At 40.8% G+C, this 18,253-nt stretch overlaps 4 non-coding genes across 4 annotated transcripts; 2 read left to right on the top strand and 2 right to left on the bottom strand.

Moving 5' to 3' along the window:
• Window positions 1-5,208: 5,208 nt before the first annotated feature.
• Window positions 5,209-5,315, top strand: TRNAL-CAA (transfer RNA leucine (anticodon CAA)). The gene is made up of 2 exons: window positions 5,209-5,246; window positions 5,270-5,315. It is a non-coding gene; the product is annotated as a tRNA-Leu (tRNA).
• A 424-nt stretch (window positions 5,316-5,739) lies between these two features.
• Window positions 5,740-5,811, bottom strand: TRNAQ-CUG (transfer RNA glutamine (anticodon CUG)). The gene has a single exon. It is a non-coding gene; the product is annotated as a tRNA-Gln (tRNA).
• A 2,578-nt stretch (window positions 5,812-8,389) lies between these two features.
• On the top strand, window positions 8,390-8,462 carry TRNAM-CAU (transfer RNA methionine (anticodon CAU)). Its single transcript has one exon. It is a non-coding gene; the product is annotated as a tRNA-Met (tRNA).
• A 5,210-nt stretch (window positions 8,463-13,672) lies between these two features.
• Window positions 13,673-13,745, bottom strand: TRNAM-CAU (transfer RNA methionine (anticodon CAU)). Its single transcript has one exon. It is a non-coding gene; the product is annotated as a tRNA-Met (tRNA).
• Window positions 13,746-18,253: the final 4,508 nt, after the last annotated feature.

Below are 18,253 nucleotides of genomic sequence, written 5' to 3'. Positions count from 1 at the left end.
AGTCCATAACAACATCTGGCACTATAGAGTCCAACATGGGACTCTGTAGAGGGGTAGAGGGGCTAAGCTGAGTTAGCCTTTGAGCCATTCCCTGACAAAGCTTTAGGTATGTTGAATGAAGAGCAGCAGCTCAACCACCAAAGGGGTACATTCTGAGACACCAGTCCATGCCTGTGTAGAAGAATTACCCCAGTAAGCCCTAGGTTTTGGGACAGTTTGTTTCCTAGTACAAAATAATTAGAATAAGGAGAGACATTAGGTTATTAAACTAATTCATATATGGTTATTAATTATAACAAGTGCTATGAAGGAAGAGACAGATGCGATGAAAAAAAATAGCACAGGTAGGAGTCTTGAACTGCAAGGGAGAAATTATCAGAGTCTAGGGTATGTTGGGCCTGAAGAAGATTACAGCTTTGTGAGCTCTGGCACCATTTCTTTTCCCTTTCTGCACTAAACCTGAACAAGCAGATGCCTCTGCTTTCCTTGCAGGTGACCCAACTCCCTCCAGAATCAGCCTCTCATAAGACTTTCCCTGTCTTCTCAAGACACAATTTCTCCTTTCTTTCAATATCTTCAGAGTTTACCTTGTGTAGCATCTAATTGACCATGAATAAGAAATTGTCTTATATTGTAATTTTAAACTCATCAAGACAAAATATACATAAAGTACACAAGTTGTCAGTGGATAGCTTAATGAACTATGCATTCAAATACATCCAATGTATTGGATGAACTATCTGTCCAAATCAAAATGAACATTTTCAGCATCTCAGAAGGCTCTTTCATGCTTCTTCCTCGCCAATACCAACCCATCGGTTACCCACAAAAATCACTTCCAAATTTCTAGAAATACTGGTTTGAATTTCATATAAGATCATATAGTAAGTACTTTTTTACTCATTTTCTCTGTAAGATTCATTCTTATCTATAGCAGTAATTCAATGATTTTTCTGCTGTATAATGATTCACTGTAATGTATAACATTTTAAAAATAATTTTTGCCATTAATGGGTATTGAGCTGTCTTAAGTTCTTGTCTTTCATGAATAAAGTTTCCCTGGACATTGTTATCTATGTCTTATATATGGTGGACAAATGTACTCATTTCTAGGAGTGGAACTGATGGATCACAGGATAGGTATATATTTAATTTTCAGATATTGCCAAAAAATTTTCTGAAGCGATCGTACCAACTTACATTTCTTTTAACAATGCATGAGAATTTTAGTTGCTCCACTTACTCACCAACATACCAAATATTGTATATAATATGTATGTAATTATTATATAATTATAAATTTTAGTCATTCAGGTAGATTTGTAATGGTATCTCATTGTGATTTTAGTTTACATTTCCCTGATAATTAATGATATTGACCATCGTTTCATAAGTTTACTGAGCATTTGAATGGCCTCTTTAGTAAAGTTTCTGATCAAGTCTTTTGCCTATTAAAAAATAAGGTATTTGTGTTTTTCTTGTTGATTTGTAGTAGTGCTTTATATATTCAGGATGATCCCTTTGGTCAGATAATGTGTTTTGCAAATGTTTTCTACCAGTTTGTGGCTTCCTTTTTAACTTCTTAATGGTGTTTTTGATGAATAGAAGTTTTTAGTTTTTCTATTGAAGTATAGCTGATACACAACATTATATTGCACTCAAGTATACAACACAGTGATTCAACAGTTACACACATTATTAAATCCTCACATCCACTAGTGCAGTTATGAATTGTCAACATAGAAAGATGTTACAGAACCATTGGTTATATTTTCCATGCTGCACTTCCATCCCTGTGAATCATTTATATTATGATTGAGATTTTTGTCCCCATTTATTTCCCTCACCCACCCCCTTCACCAACCCCAGTCCCTCCCCCATGGTAACCACCAGTCACCTCTCAGTGCCTATGAATCTACTACTGTTTTGTTCATTTTGTTTTGTTTGTTTTTAGATTCCACATATAAGTGAAGCCATGTGGTATCTGTCTTTCTTCACCTGGCTTATTTCACTGAGCATAATACCCTCTAGGTCCATTTATGTTGTCACAAATGACAGGATTTCTTTCTTTTTTATGGCTGAATAATATTCCATGTTGTGTATACCACATCTTCTTTATCCATTCATCTATTGATGGATGCTTAGGTTGCTTCCATACCTTGGCTATTGTAAATAATGCAACAATAGACTTGGGGGGTCATATATCTTATCAAATCAGAGATTTTGTTTTCTTCTGGTAAATTCCCAGAAGTAGAGTTACTGGCCTATGGTATTTCTATTTTTAGTTTTTTGAGGAACCTACATACTGCTTTGTAGTGGCTGCACCAGTTTACATTCCCACCAACAGTGTAGGAGGGTAGAAGTTTTTAGTTTTGATGAATTCCACTTTATCAACTTTTTTATTTTTGGTTTCCACTTCCTGTTTTTGAAATCTTGCCAACCCCAAGTTCATTAAGATAGTCTCCCTAAGTTCATTAAGATAAGTTCAGTAAGATAGTAGCTTTACTTTCCCTTTCATATTTAGGTGGATGATCCATTTTGAATTCATTTTTGCATTTTGTGTAGATCGGAGTCTAGGTCTATTTTTTTTTCCCAATTGGCCCAGCATCATTTATTGGAAAGTTATACCACAAATTTGTAAATGCATATGTGCATTCACTTCATCTTAACACTTTGTCCTAAAAGCAAAAAATAAATGCACTAATGGAAAACTAATTCACCAAATCTACTTGTTTAACTGATTATAAAATCTACATCAATTCATATATGTTGGGATGGTTTTAGTAGCTTTTAAAGATTTCTGTGTTATAACTGACATTAAGATGGTTATTTGTTTTAATAATAGCATTTTAGGGAAGATTTCATTTATCCTTAGTTGAGCAGAGGGAGGAAAGAATGAGTAACATAAAACTAATGTATTCATGAAGATATAATAAGCAATAATGTATTTTATTATAAGACTATATTAATAGGAATCCTTTTTACTTCAGCATGTATTCTTCATGAATCTCTTCTTGTGGATATATTTATTTGTTCATTCATTAATTCAACAATATTTATTAAATAAATACTTGAATATAATAATTTATGTTCATATACATTTCAGTTTTAGTTATATCAATATTCAGAGTTTTCATCAGTATGACTTCATAATACTTTTCACAGCTGAGCTATGTGATATACACAATTACTTTTTCTTTCTTTGACAACCTTTGTTCTTGCTGGAATTAATGATTGCCTTTCATGTCTTACTTTCCTAAATATTGATTCCTAATTTAACACCAGTTTTCTAACACTATTTTGTGGTCAAACACATAAGGCAACATGTCAGTTCCATTCTTCTCCTTGAAAACTTCCTTTTGTGCTTCATTCTTCTGTTTCACTTTAGATGATTGCTCTCTACGCAGTGGCACCCTGGAACTTATCTTCACCTCTTTCTTGTGTTAGGTCCCCTATTACTGGATTTCACACCCTCCTTTTTCTGAGTTTAATTCCCTGTCTGGTGGAATAATTCCTCAGAAGCTTCCTGAGAAAGGGGTCATGGGAGGTAAATTTTTTTTGAGACCTTACAAGATTGAAAATGTCCCCTCATGCTTGATTGTTTGGTTGGGTTCAGAAATCTAGTGTGGAAATTATTTTCCTTCATGGAAATGATTTATAAGGCATTGTTTTAATGCCTTCCAGCTTTCAGTGTTGCTGTTAAGAAGAAAGATGCCATTCTGATTCCTAATCCTTTATATTCAACCTGTTTGTTTTCTCTGTGGAAACTTTGAGGATCTTCACTTTATCCCTTAGGTTCTGATATTTCATGATTATAAGCATTGATGTGAGGCTTCTGATGGGCCTTTTTTAATCTGGAGATTTAAAATCGTCAATTCTAGAAAATAATCTTGTGTTATGTCTTTATCTCCTTTCTTTCATTTTCTCCTTTTCTCTTCCTGGAAACCTCGGTAGTCTGATGCCATACTTTCTGCTATACACCTTTTTCTTTTCTTTTTTTAAATTTTGGTATCATTAATATACAATTACATGAGCAACATTGTGGTTTACACCCTTTTATTTTCTTATTCTCTCCTACTTTCCATGTCTACCCCACACTTTCTGGGCAATTTCTACATCTTTATTTGAAATAGTTTTAAAAAAATCTGCCATCATCATATTAATTTTAAGAACTCTCCTCCTCTTTCCTTGTTTCATGAATTCAGTATCTTACCAAAGATTTAATTACAACAACAAAAAATCTAGTTTCTTGCATTGTGTTTGTTTCATCTTAGTTCCTTGCCTTGCCTCCTGTCCTTGTCTGTGGAACTATTTCAAAAACATCTGGTGATTCTTGGTCGTAGTTCATATTTAAAATAAGGAACTAAAAACCCGATTATGAAAGCTGCGTGGGGATGGACCAACCTTGCAGACTTGGAGGGTCTTTGGGGATCGCTTGGAGACCCGGCTATTTCCTTGGGGGACCTTCAAATGTCAATGTCTGTGGTTCTTTATCCCTGGGATCAGTTTCACTGACAAACCTTAAACCTCTTGCCACAAGGAGACCGAGCAGGGCTGAACCTGCCTGTGGGGTTCTGGAGTTTGGCGGAGGAAGGGATCTCGGGATTTGGGGTCAGAGCCGGCTTCCTCTTCACGCCACTCTGATTTTTCACTCGCGCGATTGTCCCTCTTTCAATTCCCGAAAAGGCCAGCTCCTCCAACTCACAACAGCCAGTCTTTACGCTCAAGGCCCCTAAACCCCACTCACTGCCCCTCTCTGGGCATACTAACTCGGCGGTTTTCCCCAGGTCTACACTGGCTCGCTCGCTTCTCCCCGCGTTGAGCTCCCGTCAGTTGGTTTGGTTTGCCAGACGTCTTTTCGCTAGCCCACCCCACGCCAGGTGCTTCTTGTCGGGGTAAAGGGATTCTCTCTTGTTCATTCTGGAGTTGGTTCCTGATGGTTGGGATCCTTGCGCTCCGGTGCCCCGGACGTGCAGGGAACTGCAGAGAGGAGAGAAAAGGCCAGTTGTGGCCTGGATCAAAGAGAAAGCCTGGCAAGCCTCACTCCTGCTCCCACTGAGACACTGAGAGAAAGGCTCAGTTAGTTTGTAAGCATTTAGATTCCCGTTTCTTGAACAAGCCCTCTGCTGCAAGACATCCAGTGCCTTACAGTGGGCACACACACTTAGGATAACTGAAGAATATATTCATTGAGCAGAGCAGGCGGCTGTCAGGATGGCCGAGTGGTCTAAGGCGCCAGACTCAAGTTTAGTCTTCCTCACCTGGAGGGTTCTGGTCTCCTTGTGGAGGCGTGGGTTCGAATCCCACTTCTGACATACATTTTTTTCCCTTTAATCTCAATCACTGTTTCACCACTCTTATGTTTTCATTTTTCTCCCTACCTTTTCCTTTTCTATCCCCGGGACGGATCCTCAACGGGGTCTGTTTCCTTTCTCCGTTTTGGTTGCTGCTTTATCGTGGATTACGTTCTACTCTGCTCTGGTTGTTCATTAAAGACGCGTTTACTAAACGTTCGAAACCCGGGGGCGTCCTGAGAGAAAAATTTATCTGATGAAAGCAGATGAAAGCCTTGTATCCAGACTCCGTGATTACATGCAGGTCCTGAACTCACGGGACATAGGGACCATATGGTCTTGTGTTCTTCCTCGTTGCCTGAGCGCATCAAAAACAGAAGTGCCGGAAGGGTTCCCAGTACATTATATATGTTTGGAAGGTCAAAAGGTGAGGGAATAACACCAAAGGTTCCACCGAGATTTGAACTCGGATCGCTGGATTCAGAGTCCAGAGTGCTAACCATTACACCATGGAACCCGCCTGCTGGAGGTAAACGCACCCTATTTATCTTTCACTTTTATTTTTAAATGAGAAAGACGTGCAGAATACACCTGGAAATGAACTAGTACTTTAAACAAAAGTTCTGCCTCTTCTTCCTAATTGATTTTTTAAAAGTTTATGGGGACATTTTTCTTGGATGGAAAAATGTCTGCATTTTCCAACCATAGGGCAATAGAAAAGCCAAACAGTGTGGGAGGTGACTGGGAGGGGTTTTTCTGTTTCCATTGCGTCCTCTTCCCACGTTTCTTTCCCTAGATGACAGGAGCAGGGGATAGTTCTGATCCGAGAATATTGTTTCCTCTGACGGTTTGATTCTCCTTCATTCCCACCATGCAGAAACTGTGGATTTTAATTGCATCGTTTAAAAGGGAGAAAAGAAAATATAATATCTCCTTTCAACAGCTTTACTTACTCATTCTAGAATACCTGCAGATGCCTCTAGAGCAACCTCGGAGTGTCTTGGTGCCTCCTGCTCAGCTGTAAGTATAGGCTTGAAATTTTAAAATCTGTCCTCTCATTCCCAAATACCTTAAGTGTAGGACGGGCCCTCATTTCTCTTTGATACACCAAGGTCTGGTATGTAGTACAAGCTTAATCAATGCTTGTTGCATGAACGCACAGATGAAAGGATGAGTAAATGAATGTATAAATGAACGAACGAATGAATATTCAGTGGGATAGCCCAGCGTTAGACTTCTTTGAGCTTTCCTTTTCCTTCCCTCCATAGGCTAAACCTGTCAAGTCTAAAGGGGATAAATGTTGCATCTTGGGTGTGTACTTCTGTACATTGTACTGTTTTTCTATTTCGTAACGTTCTTTATTCTGGTAACAATATATCTAAGATGTCATTCATAGTTCAATCTCACTCTTTACTACAGTAGAAATTGTATCATCTTGGGCTATTATAATTCTAATGCAAAATCCCTTGTAACACTCTCTCTAGTTCTCTCCATATCCTCAGTGCCTAATTATAATTCTGGAGGGAGAGAGCACAGGAGGCTTCCAGGAGAAAGCAACTTCCAAGCTGAGACCTTGAGAATGAGGAGAAGCCTTGAGGGCAGAGGGAACTGCCAGGAGCAGAGAGAGGGCGCCTAAGCCTTGAAGACGCAGAAACGCTTGCAGAGAGGGGAGAGTGACCCTAGTTGGGATGTGAGGGGCAGTTGAGTGACAAGGCGAGGCGCCTTGCAGTGAGTCGCCACAGCTCAGGTCAGCATAATTAAGGTTCAAAATGTGAAATGAGAAGGCTTGCGGGGACGCTGAGAACAGTGGTAGACAGGATTTGTCTCCAGTTGCAAGAGGGTTCAGGGAGACTGACAGCTATTCATTCATCCAACATTTATCTAACAATGTATGTAATTATGTATGCAATTATGTATGCAATAATGAGAAAGTACTGCTGTATCTTACTGCAGTAAGTGCCTGGCACATAGTAGGCGCTGAATACACTTTTTAAAATAAAAGAATGAATTAAATGAAGGTCTGTTATATGTTGGATATTTCTGGGGAAGGGGTGTGTGTGAAAATACAATGATGTAGGGAGTAATACACACGCTAGATGCTCATCAGCTTTTTATTAATTGACTTAACTAACTGAAGGCCTATCATGTGACTTGAGGACAGTGTATATGGTTGTAATCTGTAGCTTCTGGGAAAACAGAGGTGGTAGGAGCTAAGGAGCCTGCCTGCATTTAAAGCCTGTAAGAGCTGTTATTCGGCAAAAAAAATATTTCCGTGCTAGAGAGGGTGGAAGACATCCCTCGTAGCGGTGGGCTTTGAACCCACGTTCCCGGAGGAACTGGAACTTTAATCGCTCGGCCACGGTACCACCCGCAGGCCGCTTTTTCACTTGCTTTTCTCCGACCTGAATTAGCCCCTTTCTCATCCTTTCTTCGTGAACTGCCGCGCCTCCTCTAGGACCCTTCCTCCAGCGTTGTCCCCAACCCTCAGGAGCACAGCCCGAGAACCGCCCGGCCTGTGTGACCCCCGACATTCGCTTTCTCAGGGCTCCCAGGTTGACCCTGAAAGGGGACGCCGCAGGTGGCGAGGGAGGTGGCTCCTTCCCCGTTTGTCTCCAACACAGGAAAGAGTCACGCAGACCAAGAATGCCAGTGAAAGCTGCGGGCTCCACCTGGACCTGGGAGTAAGCCCTCGGCCTTCAGCCCGGGCGTTTGCTTTGAGTCCGGGGGCTGCTAAGGAGAAGCAAGGAAAGAATCCCAAGGTCCTCCTGCATCCGTCTCGGGGACCGAGCGCCACCACGAAACCGCACAAGCGAAGCGGAAGAGCGCAGTCCCAGCTTTGAGTCTTTGCCTCGCGGAAGGGTGCCTCTCTAAGCCCTCAGCCCCCTAGTTTTCGTGGAAGCGTCCGCGAGGGAAGTGGGGTTGGGCTGGTGGTCGACCCTGGCTTATTCTGCGTGGCTTTGCTATCCAAAGTCTGAATATTTTTGGACACGAATTAAATCTCAGTTCTGTCATACTTTGAAGCACTGCTATTCAAAGAATTTAAGAATATTTCTTATGATGCCAGTAGAAGTGTGGAACAACCCGAAAAAGCAGGTACCTTTTTAGCGCAGTAGGCAGCGCGTCAGTCTCATAATCTGAAGGTCCTGAGTTCGAACCTCAGAGGGGACAACGCAGACTTCCTGTTCCACAGCCAAAGAAAGCAAGACTGAAAAAAAGTTTCTTGTTCTTTCTCTATTTCATAAGTCGAAAAGTGTACACTATCTCTTTTTTTTAAATATAGGAAATTGATTCATGAAAATGAAAGGGTAGTTTCTGTTGTTTAACTGAACCATGTAATAGTCACAAAATAGTGACTTTTTCACCAAGACTTAAATATTCCAAACTTCTTATGGTCCTTTTCAGATAGGGAGAAAAAATGGAGAGACCAGTCCAACCCCACATACCTAAGTCCTGATAAAATGCCTTGTGACTCAGACCACTGGCTCTGTAGGGCTCCAATACTTTTTGTTTTTCATGTCAACCTATTGTTTTAACAAGTTTTAGAGCCACTATGTCCTAGGTTTAGAGACCTCTTGGTCAGATAATCAATGAACCAAGACACAAACAACTTGTAACATGTGCATAAGAAAAATTTGGTGTCTGATGATTGCCTTTTCCTCATTTTATGCTAAATTTCCCACCCCTAGGTGGAGATTTTATATGCTAATGCTACAGGAGATGAATTGGCAACGTACATGTATGTATGTAATCCAATTATAAATGTGCTTATTGAAACCCTCCCTATTTATGCTAGGTGATCTAATAACTAATTTCTCTTGGTTTTCTCTGTCAAGGGAGACTGGAAGGCAGGAAAAGGGAAGAAGGACTGCTTCTATGATTTTTACTCTTCCTGTCAGGGTTACCCCAACAGTGGCAGTGGATTCTAACCTCCATTTTCTGTATGCATTCCCAGAATCATCTCACTGTGCCCTATAGACATACTAGCAGCATCAGTGGTGCAGTACCATGCTTCCTCCTTACAGCTCCATGGTCCCAACCTCTTTCGTTTTGTTCTTCCAGCCCTAGAAAGTGATAGCTAGTTTCCGTAGTTATAATCTCTTGGTTATCACAGTGCTCCCCAATTGAATTTCCTAGTGTTATTTCTTAACTAGACCTTGAGTGATACACAGGGGCTGAAGGTACAGCACTGTATACAACAGAAAACACTCCTACCCTAATGGAGTTATTATATTTTAGTGGAGAATGACGGACAATAAACTAGACTAAATATAAAAGATGTCTCTCAATACATTTGACACTGGTGACCACACCCTTCTTGACTCATTCAGTCTTTTGCTGAACTGCTGGAGGTATTACTTTCTCCAAGTGGTCCTCATACCTCTGTGACAGGGTCATTCTCAGTCTTCTCAGAGAACACCTCTTCCCTTCTCTGTTTACCTATCAGGGTTACTCACGGCTCCCTCCTCAGTGCTGTTTTCTTCTCTGAAGGATTTTCAAGTGACCTCATTTGAACCAATATCTTTGTCTATCTTCCAATTTACTCCTTTAATCTAGAGGGTTCTACTGAGCTTCTCTAGCTTGCAGGAATCCCTGCTTGGATCTCCTGCACCCCACACTGAGACTCCCACATTCTGTACTCCTTCAAATACTCTTGTTCCTAGAGTTACTCTCTTAGGTTATTCCAGCAACCCAGTCTCCCCAGTTAGAAGCTTGCGAGTCATCCTAGGCCTGCCTTTTAACTTATCAGTCAGTGTCCAAGGCCTTCAGATTCTATCTTGCTACCTGGAATACCCGAGAGAGAGCCTCCTTCCCTGTCTCCTTGCATCATCTTCCTCCTATCCAATCACATATTGACAGAGTGATCTTCTAAATCACATTGCTTTTCTGTTTAAAACCTTTAAAAAACTCCCCAAATAGGAAAAACGTTCTGAGTCTCACGGCACACAAAGCACCTCCCTACATGGTTTCTGTCTGCCTTTTCTCTCTAATCTCATTTCGCTCTACTTCTCCATTGGTCCAGACATATGGATTGTTTATACATTCCAGGTCAAAGATCATTCTTTATGGCAGAGCTGATGGAAACAAATAGCAGGCAAACAAATCTGCTTTTTCTAGGTGTATGTTAACATGACAGTACCCTTCAACTCCCAAATAGTGAATCAATCCAGTCTTTGTTCTTAGCCCTTCATACTGTCCTTAGTTCATATATGTACATCTTTGGTTATTTCATGTGTTGTAAAAATCAAAATATGAAATCACTGGAGGCCCTGCTGTGTAGTTATATTTGATTTCTAGAGCTTCTGTGACAAAATACCACAGACTAGGTGACTTGAACAATAGACATTTACTTTCCCACAGTTCTGGAGGCTAGAAGTCCAAAATCAAGGTGTCATCAGATTTAGTTTCTTCTGAGAACTTTCTCCTTGGTTTGCAGATGGCCTTCCCACTGTGTCTTTCCTCTGTGCACCCCCATCCCTGCTATTCCTTTGTGTGTCTAAATTTCCTCTTCATATAAGGACATCAATTAGATTGAATTAGGGCCCACCCTAAGGACCTCATTTTAACTTAATCACCATTTGTCTCCAAATACAGCCATGTTCTGAGGTACAAAAGGTTAGGACTTCAATAACCAGGTTTTTACGTCTTTGGTTATATACAACTTTCAGAAGAAATTGTTTGGGTTACAGTCCCCACAGTAAATGTTCCCATGGGCTGGGAACTGAAGTAGTTGTGAGCCATATTCAGAGGGGCAAGGATAGATTTGGGAATAAGGAAAAAGAACATGGCCAGAATTTAAAAAGAAGACATTCAGACTTTGTCTATATGCTTTCCTCACCCCAGAACATAGAGGAGAACAGCTGTTTCATGGGGTCTGAGTAGCTCAGTCATTTGTGTATCAGACTCTTAATCTGAGGTTCTATGTCTAAATCCTTATCTGGGTGTCCTCTTGGGCTTCAGCACCTAATTCTAACTCCACTTTTGTGAAACACGTTGCATTTTAAACTAGGAAAGAACCTTTGTGGTCAAAGATTTTGGGCCCCAAATGGATACCAGTCTGACTCTCAGACAAGTGAGATGAACACATGGACCTCTCTGGTAAGATGGTCTCAGGTAACATAAAAGGAGTACCTTAAGAGTATATGACCTTGCGCCAGAATTCTGTTCTTTGCTGTTAACCCCATTTGACTAAAAAACAGTTAAGCCAGAGTGAAGTTATTACATCCCCTTTGTAAAGGATGTGGTTACCATTTGTAGAAATCTCTGAGAGTGAAGTAGGAGTGCTCTACTCAGGTGTTGGGTTGGTAAATGAGTGGCTGAGAAAGGTTTTCTGCACATCTAAAGTTTGAAAAAGGGAATGAGCATAAAACTTAAATAGAACTAAAAAATCTCATCTAACCAATGATATTGTAACATTGTTTAGAAAAATAGCATGCAATGATCACAACTCTCTTTCCACCTCTGTTCAGGGACCACCACATGGACCAATATAGCTTTAAGTCGGCTTGGTGTGGCTTGGTTTGCCTTGACTCTTTGGTGGTGAATGCCCCAGACCATCATTGTTTGCTTTCATAGTCATTAATGTTTTATTACTTCTGTTATTCTGATTACAGGTTCTAATATTTAATTTCCTCTGTAAAATTTACACATGAGAGAATATGCTGATCAGCTGCTAGTATGGCTATAATATGTTCACACCCTGGCTTGGAATGTCTCTGACATTTGGTTTTTGTGTCAGTTCTGCAAGCCTGAAAAACTCTGAGTGGACTAAAAAGTAGTTTCTGGTTCTACAAAGGAGAGGAACAGATTCTGACTAGTGATGCCTGCAACAGGAATCAAATGTTCTCTAAGGAACCAGCAATCCAGCTCTTTATACTTTCCCAGATTCTTAACTGCATCTCTTAAACTGTGAGAGATGCAGGCTCTTGGAATCAGAAGGTCAAGGTCCAGAAGGCACCATTAAGATATTCCTTTTGTATGCTCCCTAAGTCTGTACTAGAATGAACTGTTGAGAGAGCTATCCTGAAATACAGACTCTCCAAAGTCCAGGTCTTTTGCAGGAGCAGCCCAAGTCTTGCTCTCTCTTTTTCCAGAGAGGTATGGCCTTGCAGGATGAATTTCAGTAGGTGTGTGTCTTATGAGGGACACATCTGAGGAAATTGCTGCAATTATCCAAATTGGAGATATTGATTGCATGGAGTAATATAGTGATAGGGAACAGGGAAGTGATAGGAAAGGTAAAAAATAACATTAATATGCGAATTAATTCATTGATTTATTTGACCAGTGTTTATTGTTTTTCAGATGCTGTGCTAGACACTGGAAATACAGGAATGGATAAAATAGACCCAGTGATGATTTTCATGGAATTTACAATTTAAGGGGATAGGTGGAGAATAGACAATAAAGATGTTTAACAATTGAAATGACAAGGTAAGTCATATAGCAATAAGAGCGTGCTTTGGAGAAAATACAATACGTTGAGGTTATATGTGATGGGAGGTTGGGGAATGAGGGATGAAATGGTGTATTAGTTTCCCAGGACAGTCATAACAAATTATCACAAACCGAGTGGTTTAAAACAACAGAAATTAATTTTCTTACAGAGACATTTTGGAGGCTAGATGTCCAAAATCAGGGTATTGTCAGGGCTGTGCTCCCTCTGAAGGCCCTAGAGAATAATCCTTCCTTGCTTTTCCAAGCATCTGGTGGTTGCTGGCAATCCTTGGTATTTCTTGCCTTGTGACAGCATAACTTCAGTCTGTGCCTTCATCTGCACATGTCCTTCTTCTTTCTGTGTTTCTCTTGTCTTCACATGGCCTTATAAGGCCACCAGTCATTGGATTTAGGATCCACTGTAATCCTGTATGACCTCATCTTTATTTAACTAATTATATTTACATAGACTTTATTTCCAAATAAGGTCACATTCTGAGGTTCTGGATGGACATGCGGTTTTGTGGAACACTATTCAGTGCAGAGCAGATGGGAAACCCAGTCAGGACCAGATTATATATGGAGGACGAGGCAAGAAGTTTGCATGCATATAAGAAAAGGAAACAAGAAGACGTGCTGGGAAAATGGAATATCAGGTTCTCTTTATCTGTCCATTCATTTTTATTTTTCTATAAATTAAGTTGCACCAATAAAAGGATACCGTCCCTGGAAGGAACAGAAATGGGAGGAGCTTGGACAAAGGAGACCATTGTAAAGAGATGCAGATAACAAGTTATTACATGTAAAGAACTAAAGAACATCTGTTTCTCTATATGTACCAGTCATGAGGGAGAAAGTTTGTAGTTGAACTCTTTGCAACTCGCACAATCGCCCAATGGACAAAGACTGTAGCATTTTAAAGGAGCCAGACAGTAAAACATACGTGCCCCCTCTGAGGTTCGAACTCAGGACCTTCAGATTATGAGACTGACGCGCTGCCTACTGCGCTAAGGAGGCTGACGACAATTACGTTTTTATCCTATATATTAAACACTGGATTTTACTTTGCTTAAACTAGTTCTGAGGTAGATTTATCTTCACTTTGAACTTTGGAAATAAAGTGCTCTTCTGCGATTTCTTAAAAGTGCAATAGCTTCTAAAACCTGAATCGGATGAAGAAAGTCGCTATTGAGCCTACTACCTTCGCTCTCAGTCTAAACTAATGACCCCCCCCACCACCACCCCCCGTCACCCACCAACACCACAAGGAAAATTTCCCAGATTTCCTTTCCAGAACTTGCACATTTACCTGCCCTGGCGGCCGCCTATTCCGTCTGGATGGAAGAGGAAACTGACCCGCTTCCTCTCCCATTATCCCTCTCCATCCATACTGGATCTTCCCCGTCAGTAAGCACATTCAATTGTTTAGTATCTTAAAAAACAAAACATGTCCTTTGACTAAGAGCATCAGTCTGCAGCTACCTTCTATCTCGTTTGATTCTTCACAAATTTCTCATAAAGCTGTCTGTCTTCATTTTAAGAAAACACCTCTTCAAGTCCCATTAACTTTGCAACACAATGCAGTCTTCTCCCACCTTTCCTCAGTCTGGACGTCCAAGGGGGTTCGGAACTTGTGGGGCTGGATGGTTTAAAGAATAAAGTACCCTTGGTGCAAACTCTTGGGAGTCTGCTAGTATGAGCGAGCAGTAGTCATAGGAACAGGAAGAGGTGAAAAAAGCCTGCTTTACCTACAGTTTTGGTTTGCCCGAAATGTCCATGTTCTGGTTTAGCACTGAAAATCCCACCTCCCGGGAAACCCCTTCCCAGGGTGCGAGAAGTGGGGATTTTTGTTGTTCAGCGATGGGTGCGGAAGGTTGGGGCAAGGACAAACAGCCCTGTGGCAGCTTTAACCCTGCGCACCTACCACTAACAATGGCAACTGAGGCAGAGCAGGGACGTGGAGCAAGCACTGCGATTAGTTTCCTGCCTTGGACGAAAAATGCCAAGATTTAAGTAGTATGGTAAGAACAGGAGGGACTCCATCTTAAGGCTAAGATTCCATTTTAAAAGCCAGGGAGTTAGGAGGTAAGATCCTAACATACTTTATGGTGATTAGCCAACAGCCGATCCTATCTTAAGGCAGGGCGAGCAGTCCCACGAAAGATACGTCCCCACTGCTTGAGGGTCAACAATATCGTGGAGAAGAACAGGATTAATAAATTCCTTGTTTTAGGTGCATCTTACAGAATATCTAGAGGACTGACTAGGGATGGTGACATAATGTCTGTCACTGGAGATAGTGATCATGAGACCACACGTCAAGCCAACGCCCCTTTAGCCCTTCCCCCATTGTTGAAATCCTTGAAAGACACAAATCCTAAGCCTTTAAGCACGCATCCTCTCCGAGACTGTCCACCCTCCTCTTTTCTTCAAGTGTGTCCGTTGCCTTAAATAATGCCTTCTTCTTGCTGCTCAACTTAGTGTGTTTTGTCCCAACACTCTTCCAAACTTCTTAGGAGATTAATGAGGCCCCTTTTACCAGTGGTAAGCGTCTTTCTTACTTGGCTATTAAGGTTTCATATGGAAAACAATGTGGTTACTACATCCAGCCATATTATCAAGTCCCCCTCTATACCCCACTGCAGTCACTGTCCATCAGTGTAGTAGATGCCAGTCACTACTTGTCTTCTCTGTGCTACACTGTCTTCCCCGTGACCACCCCCATACCATGTGCACTAATCATAATACCCCTCAATCCCCTTTTCCCTCCCTTCTCACCTGCCCTCCCCCACCCCTCCCCTTTGGTAACCTCTAGTCCCTTCTTGGAGTTTGTGAGTCTGCTGCTATTTTGTTCCTTCAGTTTTGATTCGTTGTTGTATTCCACAAATAAGGGAAATCATTTGGTATTTGTCTTTCTCTGTCTGACTTATTTCAAGGAGCATAATACCTTCTAGCTCTATCCATGTTGTTGCAAATGGAAGGATTTATTTCTTTCTTATTAGCCTATAAACTTCTTACCAAAGAAAATAAAAAGATCTTATCTGCTAAATGCCCTGCACACTGTGTACACAACACAGCTTAAAAAGACTGTGGTTTGCTTATTCATGATATTGAGGCTTTCACGGTTTGTTGAGGTTTATGGTCACTTTTTAGTTTATTCAAAATGTGCAGAAGCACTTAATGGTATTTTTGATGTTACAGATATTGAACGAGATAGCTTCCTTAGACATGTGCCTACAAGATGGCTATCACGGTTGTTGGCCAAAGAAGAAATGTTGAAATATTCGCCTGCTGTAAAATCTTTATTTTCAAAGTGTGGGGTAAGAAGAACGTCCTTAAATTTGGAAATAGTTTGAAGATGAAAATGGAGAAAAGGACTACAGTAAAACAAACATATATGCTCTTTCTCCAACATTGTTTGATATTATGTTATGTAGATGGTGACAAAAACTCATACAGTGAAAAAATGATTCATTTTTGGGGAGAATAAGACTGCTTCAGAATGAAATAATACTGACACTAATACTACTACTACTAATAAAAGGTTATTAGAAAAGGCAACCAAGTAGTCAAGTTAAACAGGATTTTCTCAGTTTCTTTACTAAAAGCGTAGCTTACTTGGAATTAAGGTTTTATTTCATGAATTCAAATTATTGCTTTTATCACGATGAGGAGAACAGGAGAAGAAGCAGTTTTAGAAGGTGGGGAGGAAATTAAGAGATCTTTGAATGCGTTAATTTGATATTTTAAGACATTCAGTGGAGAAACCAGTCATGTAATTGGATATGCTCAATGGAGAGATGGAGGTCAAGGATAATAACATCAGGGTAGAGATGTTTGTTATTTAAAGCCACCTGATTGGGTGAGCTCATTTAGGGAGAGTATGTACATTGAGAATATATGAGGACTCTGGGCAGAGCCCTAGTGAGTACCAAAATTCAGAGACTGGGAAGAGGAGGAAACAAAGAAGAACATTTAAGTAGGAAGTAAACCAAGAGAATGTGGTGTTCCAGAAGTCAAGTGAAGAATGCGCTTCCATAAAAAGGAATATCAACTTGGGCAGATGCTACTGAGAAGGTAAACACATTGAAGATGAAGAATTAACCATTGAATATTGCAATATGGCAGTTTCTGGAACTTGTAAGGAACTTTCAGTGAAGTAGAGGGGATAAAATTTTTTGGGGGGGAATTAATGACAGGAGCAAAGTTAGGAGGTCTTCACTATCTATTCATCTATTTAGATTCATGTTTGGAGAAAGTGGTGGTATGTTTGATTTGACCAGAGGTTGGGAGTGGGGAAAGGAGATGAAGATTATGCAAGCTAGTAATGCTGGTAATTTATTCATGAAATCTAAGTTGTAGGAAGAGGGAAGTAAAGATGTGAGGAGGAAGGAGATGCATTAAATAACTGACCAGTGGGCAAGAAAAAATGAACTAAAAAGACAAAAGTGTTGTTCAGTATAAGACATAATTGAAATTTAATCTTGGGCTGTGTGGAGAAGTTGGGGTTCCTATGGCCAGGATCCTCACTGAATTTAAACCACCTAATGATGTAACTGTCCTTTTGCTAGGCTACTGTTTCCACATCTTGCAGCAATAAGCTATTATTGCACTATGTAGAGAGCTCGGCTGAGGGCTCTGGGTGGCAGCAGACACTAGTGCTCAACCTTCCACTGGGAGAACAAGCCAGGTGATAAACCCTTTCACTCCAAAGAACATTTTGCTGTCAATTTCTTTGGTCACATTGAATCCATAGCAAACTTGCCCGGGGCTGAAACCCATTGGCAAAACAGGCTGGTGCCTACAGTTTAGGATAATTGTAAGGTCATAGATAATATCTATGGATAAAATGAAAGTTCCTTGACCAGGATTCTCACCTGGCCCTGGTTGGCTATCTCACTACACACATGTGAGCAATATGTTGCTATTGTCTCTATATAAAGAGCTCACCCAGTGCTCTGGGCGACACGGTGGCACAGCTGCAAGGCTGCAGGAGAGCAGAGCAGAGGCTGGAGTGGTGGCAGCCCTAAGGACAGTCACACAGTCAGAGAGGCCCAGAGAACAGATGTTGGGGCAGAGGGGCCCAGAGGCAGAGACTGGCTTGCTGCACGCAGACTCACTGAGTGAACAGGATTTTAGTGATTGACCTGCCATTGTGGGAATAAAGTTGGGTATAACCCTTTCACCCCAAGAATATTCTACTGTCATTTCTCTGGTCACACTGAATCCATAGTGAACTTGCCTGGGGCTGAAACCCATTGGCAAGACATCAGGTCTAAGTGAACTAAGAACTAGTGATTTTCCTAGATATTCACATCTTTTCAGCTTTTCTCCTGCCGATGCTTCATGGAAAGAATCTTTTCATGCTCTTATCCTGACATCCAGAGTGTGATGGGTTTCTCTACACCACCAAGCAATTCTCTGACATAAGCTGGGTGTTCTACAATTCAACTCAATTCTGATATTGTCTATCTGGAGATGGCATCAGATCCCACAGGTTAAGGGCTTAGTCCTATAATACTGCC

Source organism: Manis javanica, chromosome 16 (genome assembly GCF_040802235.1).
Source record: "Manis javanica isolate MJ-LG chromosome 16, MJ_LKY, whole genome shotgun sequence".
NCBI classification, from domain to species: Eukaryota; Metazoa; Chordata; class Mammalia; order Pholidota; family Manidae; genus Manis; species Manis javanica.
Note: the sequence above shows the minus strand (reverse complement) of the source record. Positions and strands in the feature narration are given on the sequence as shown.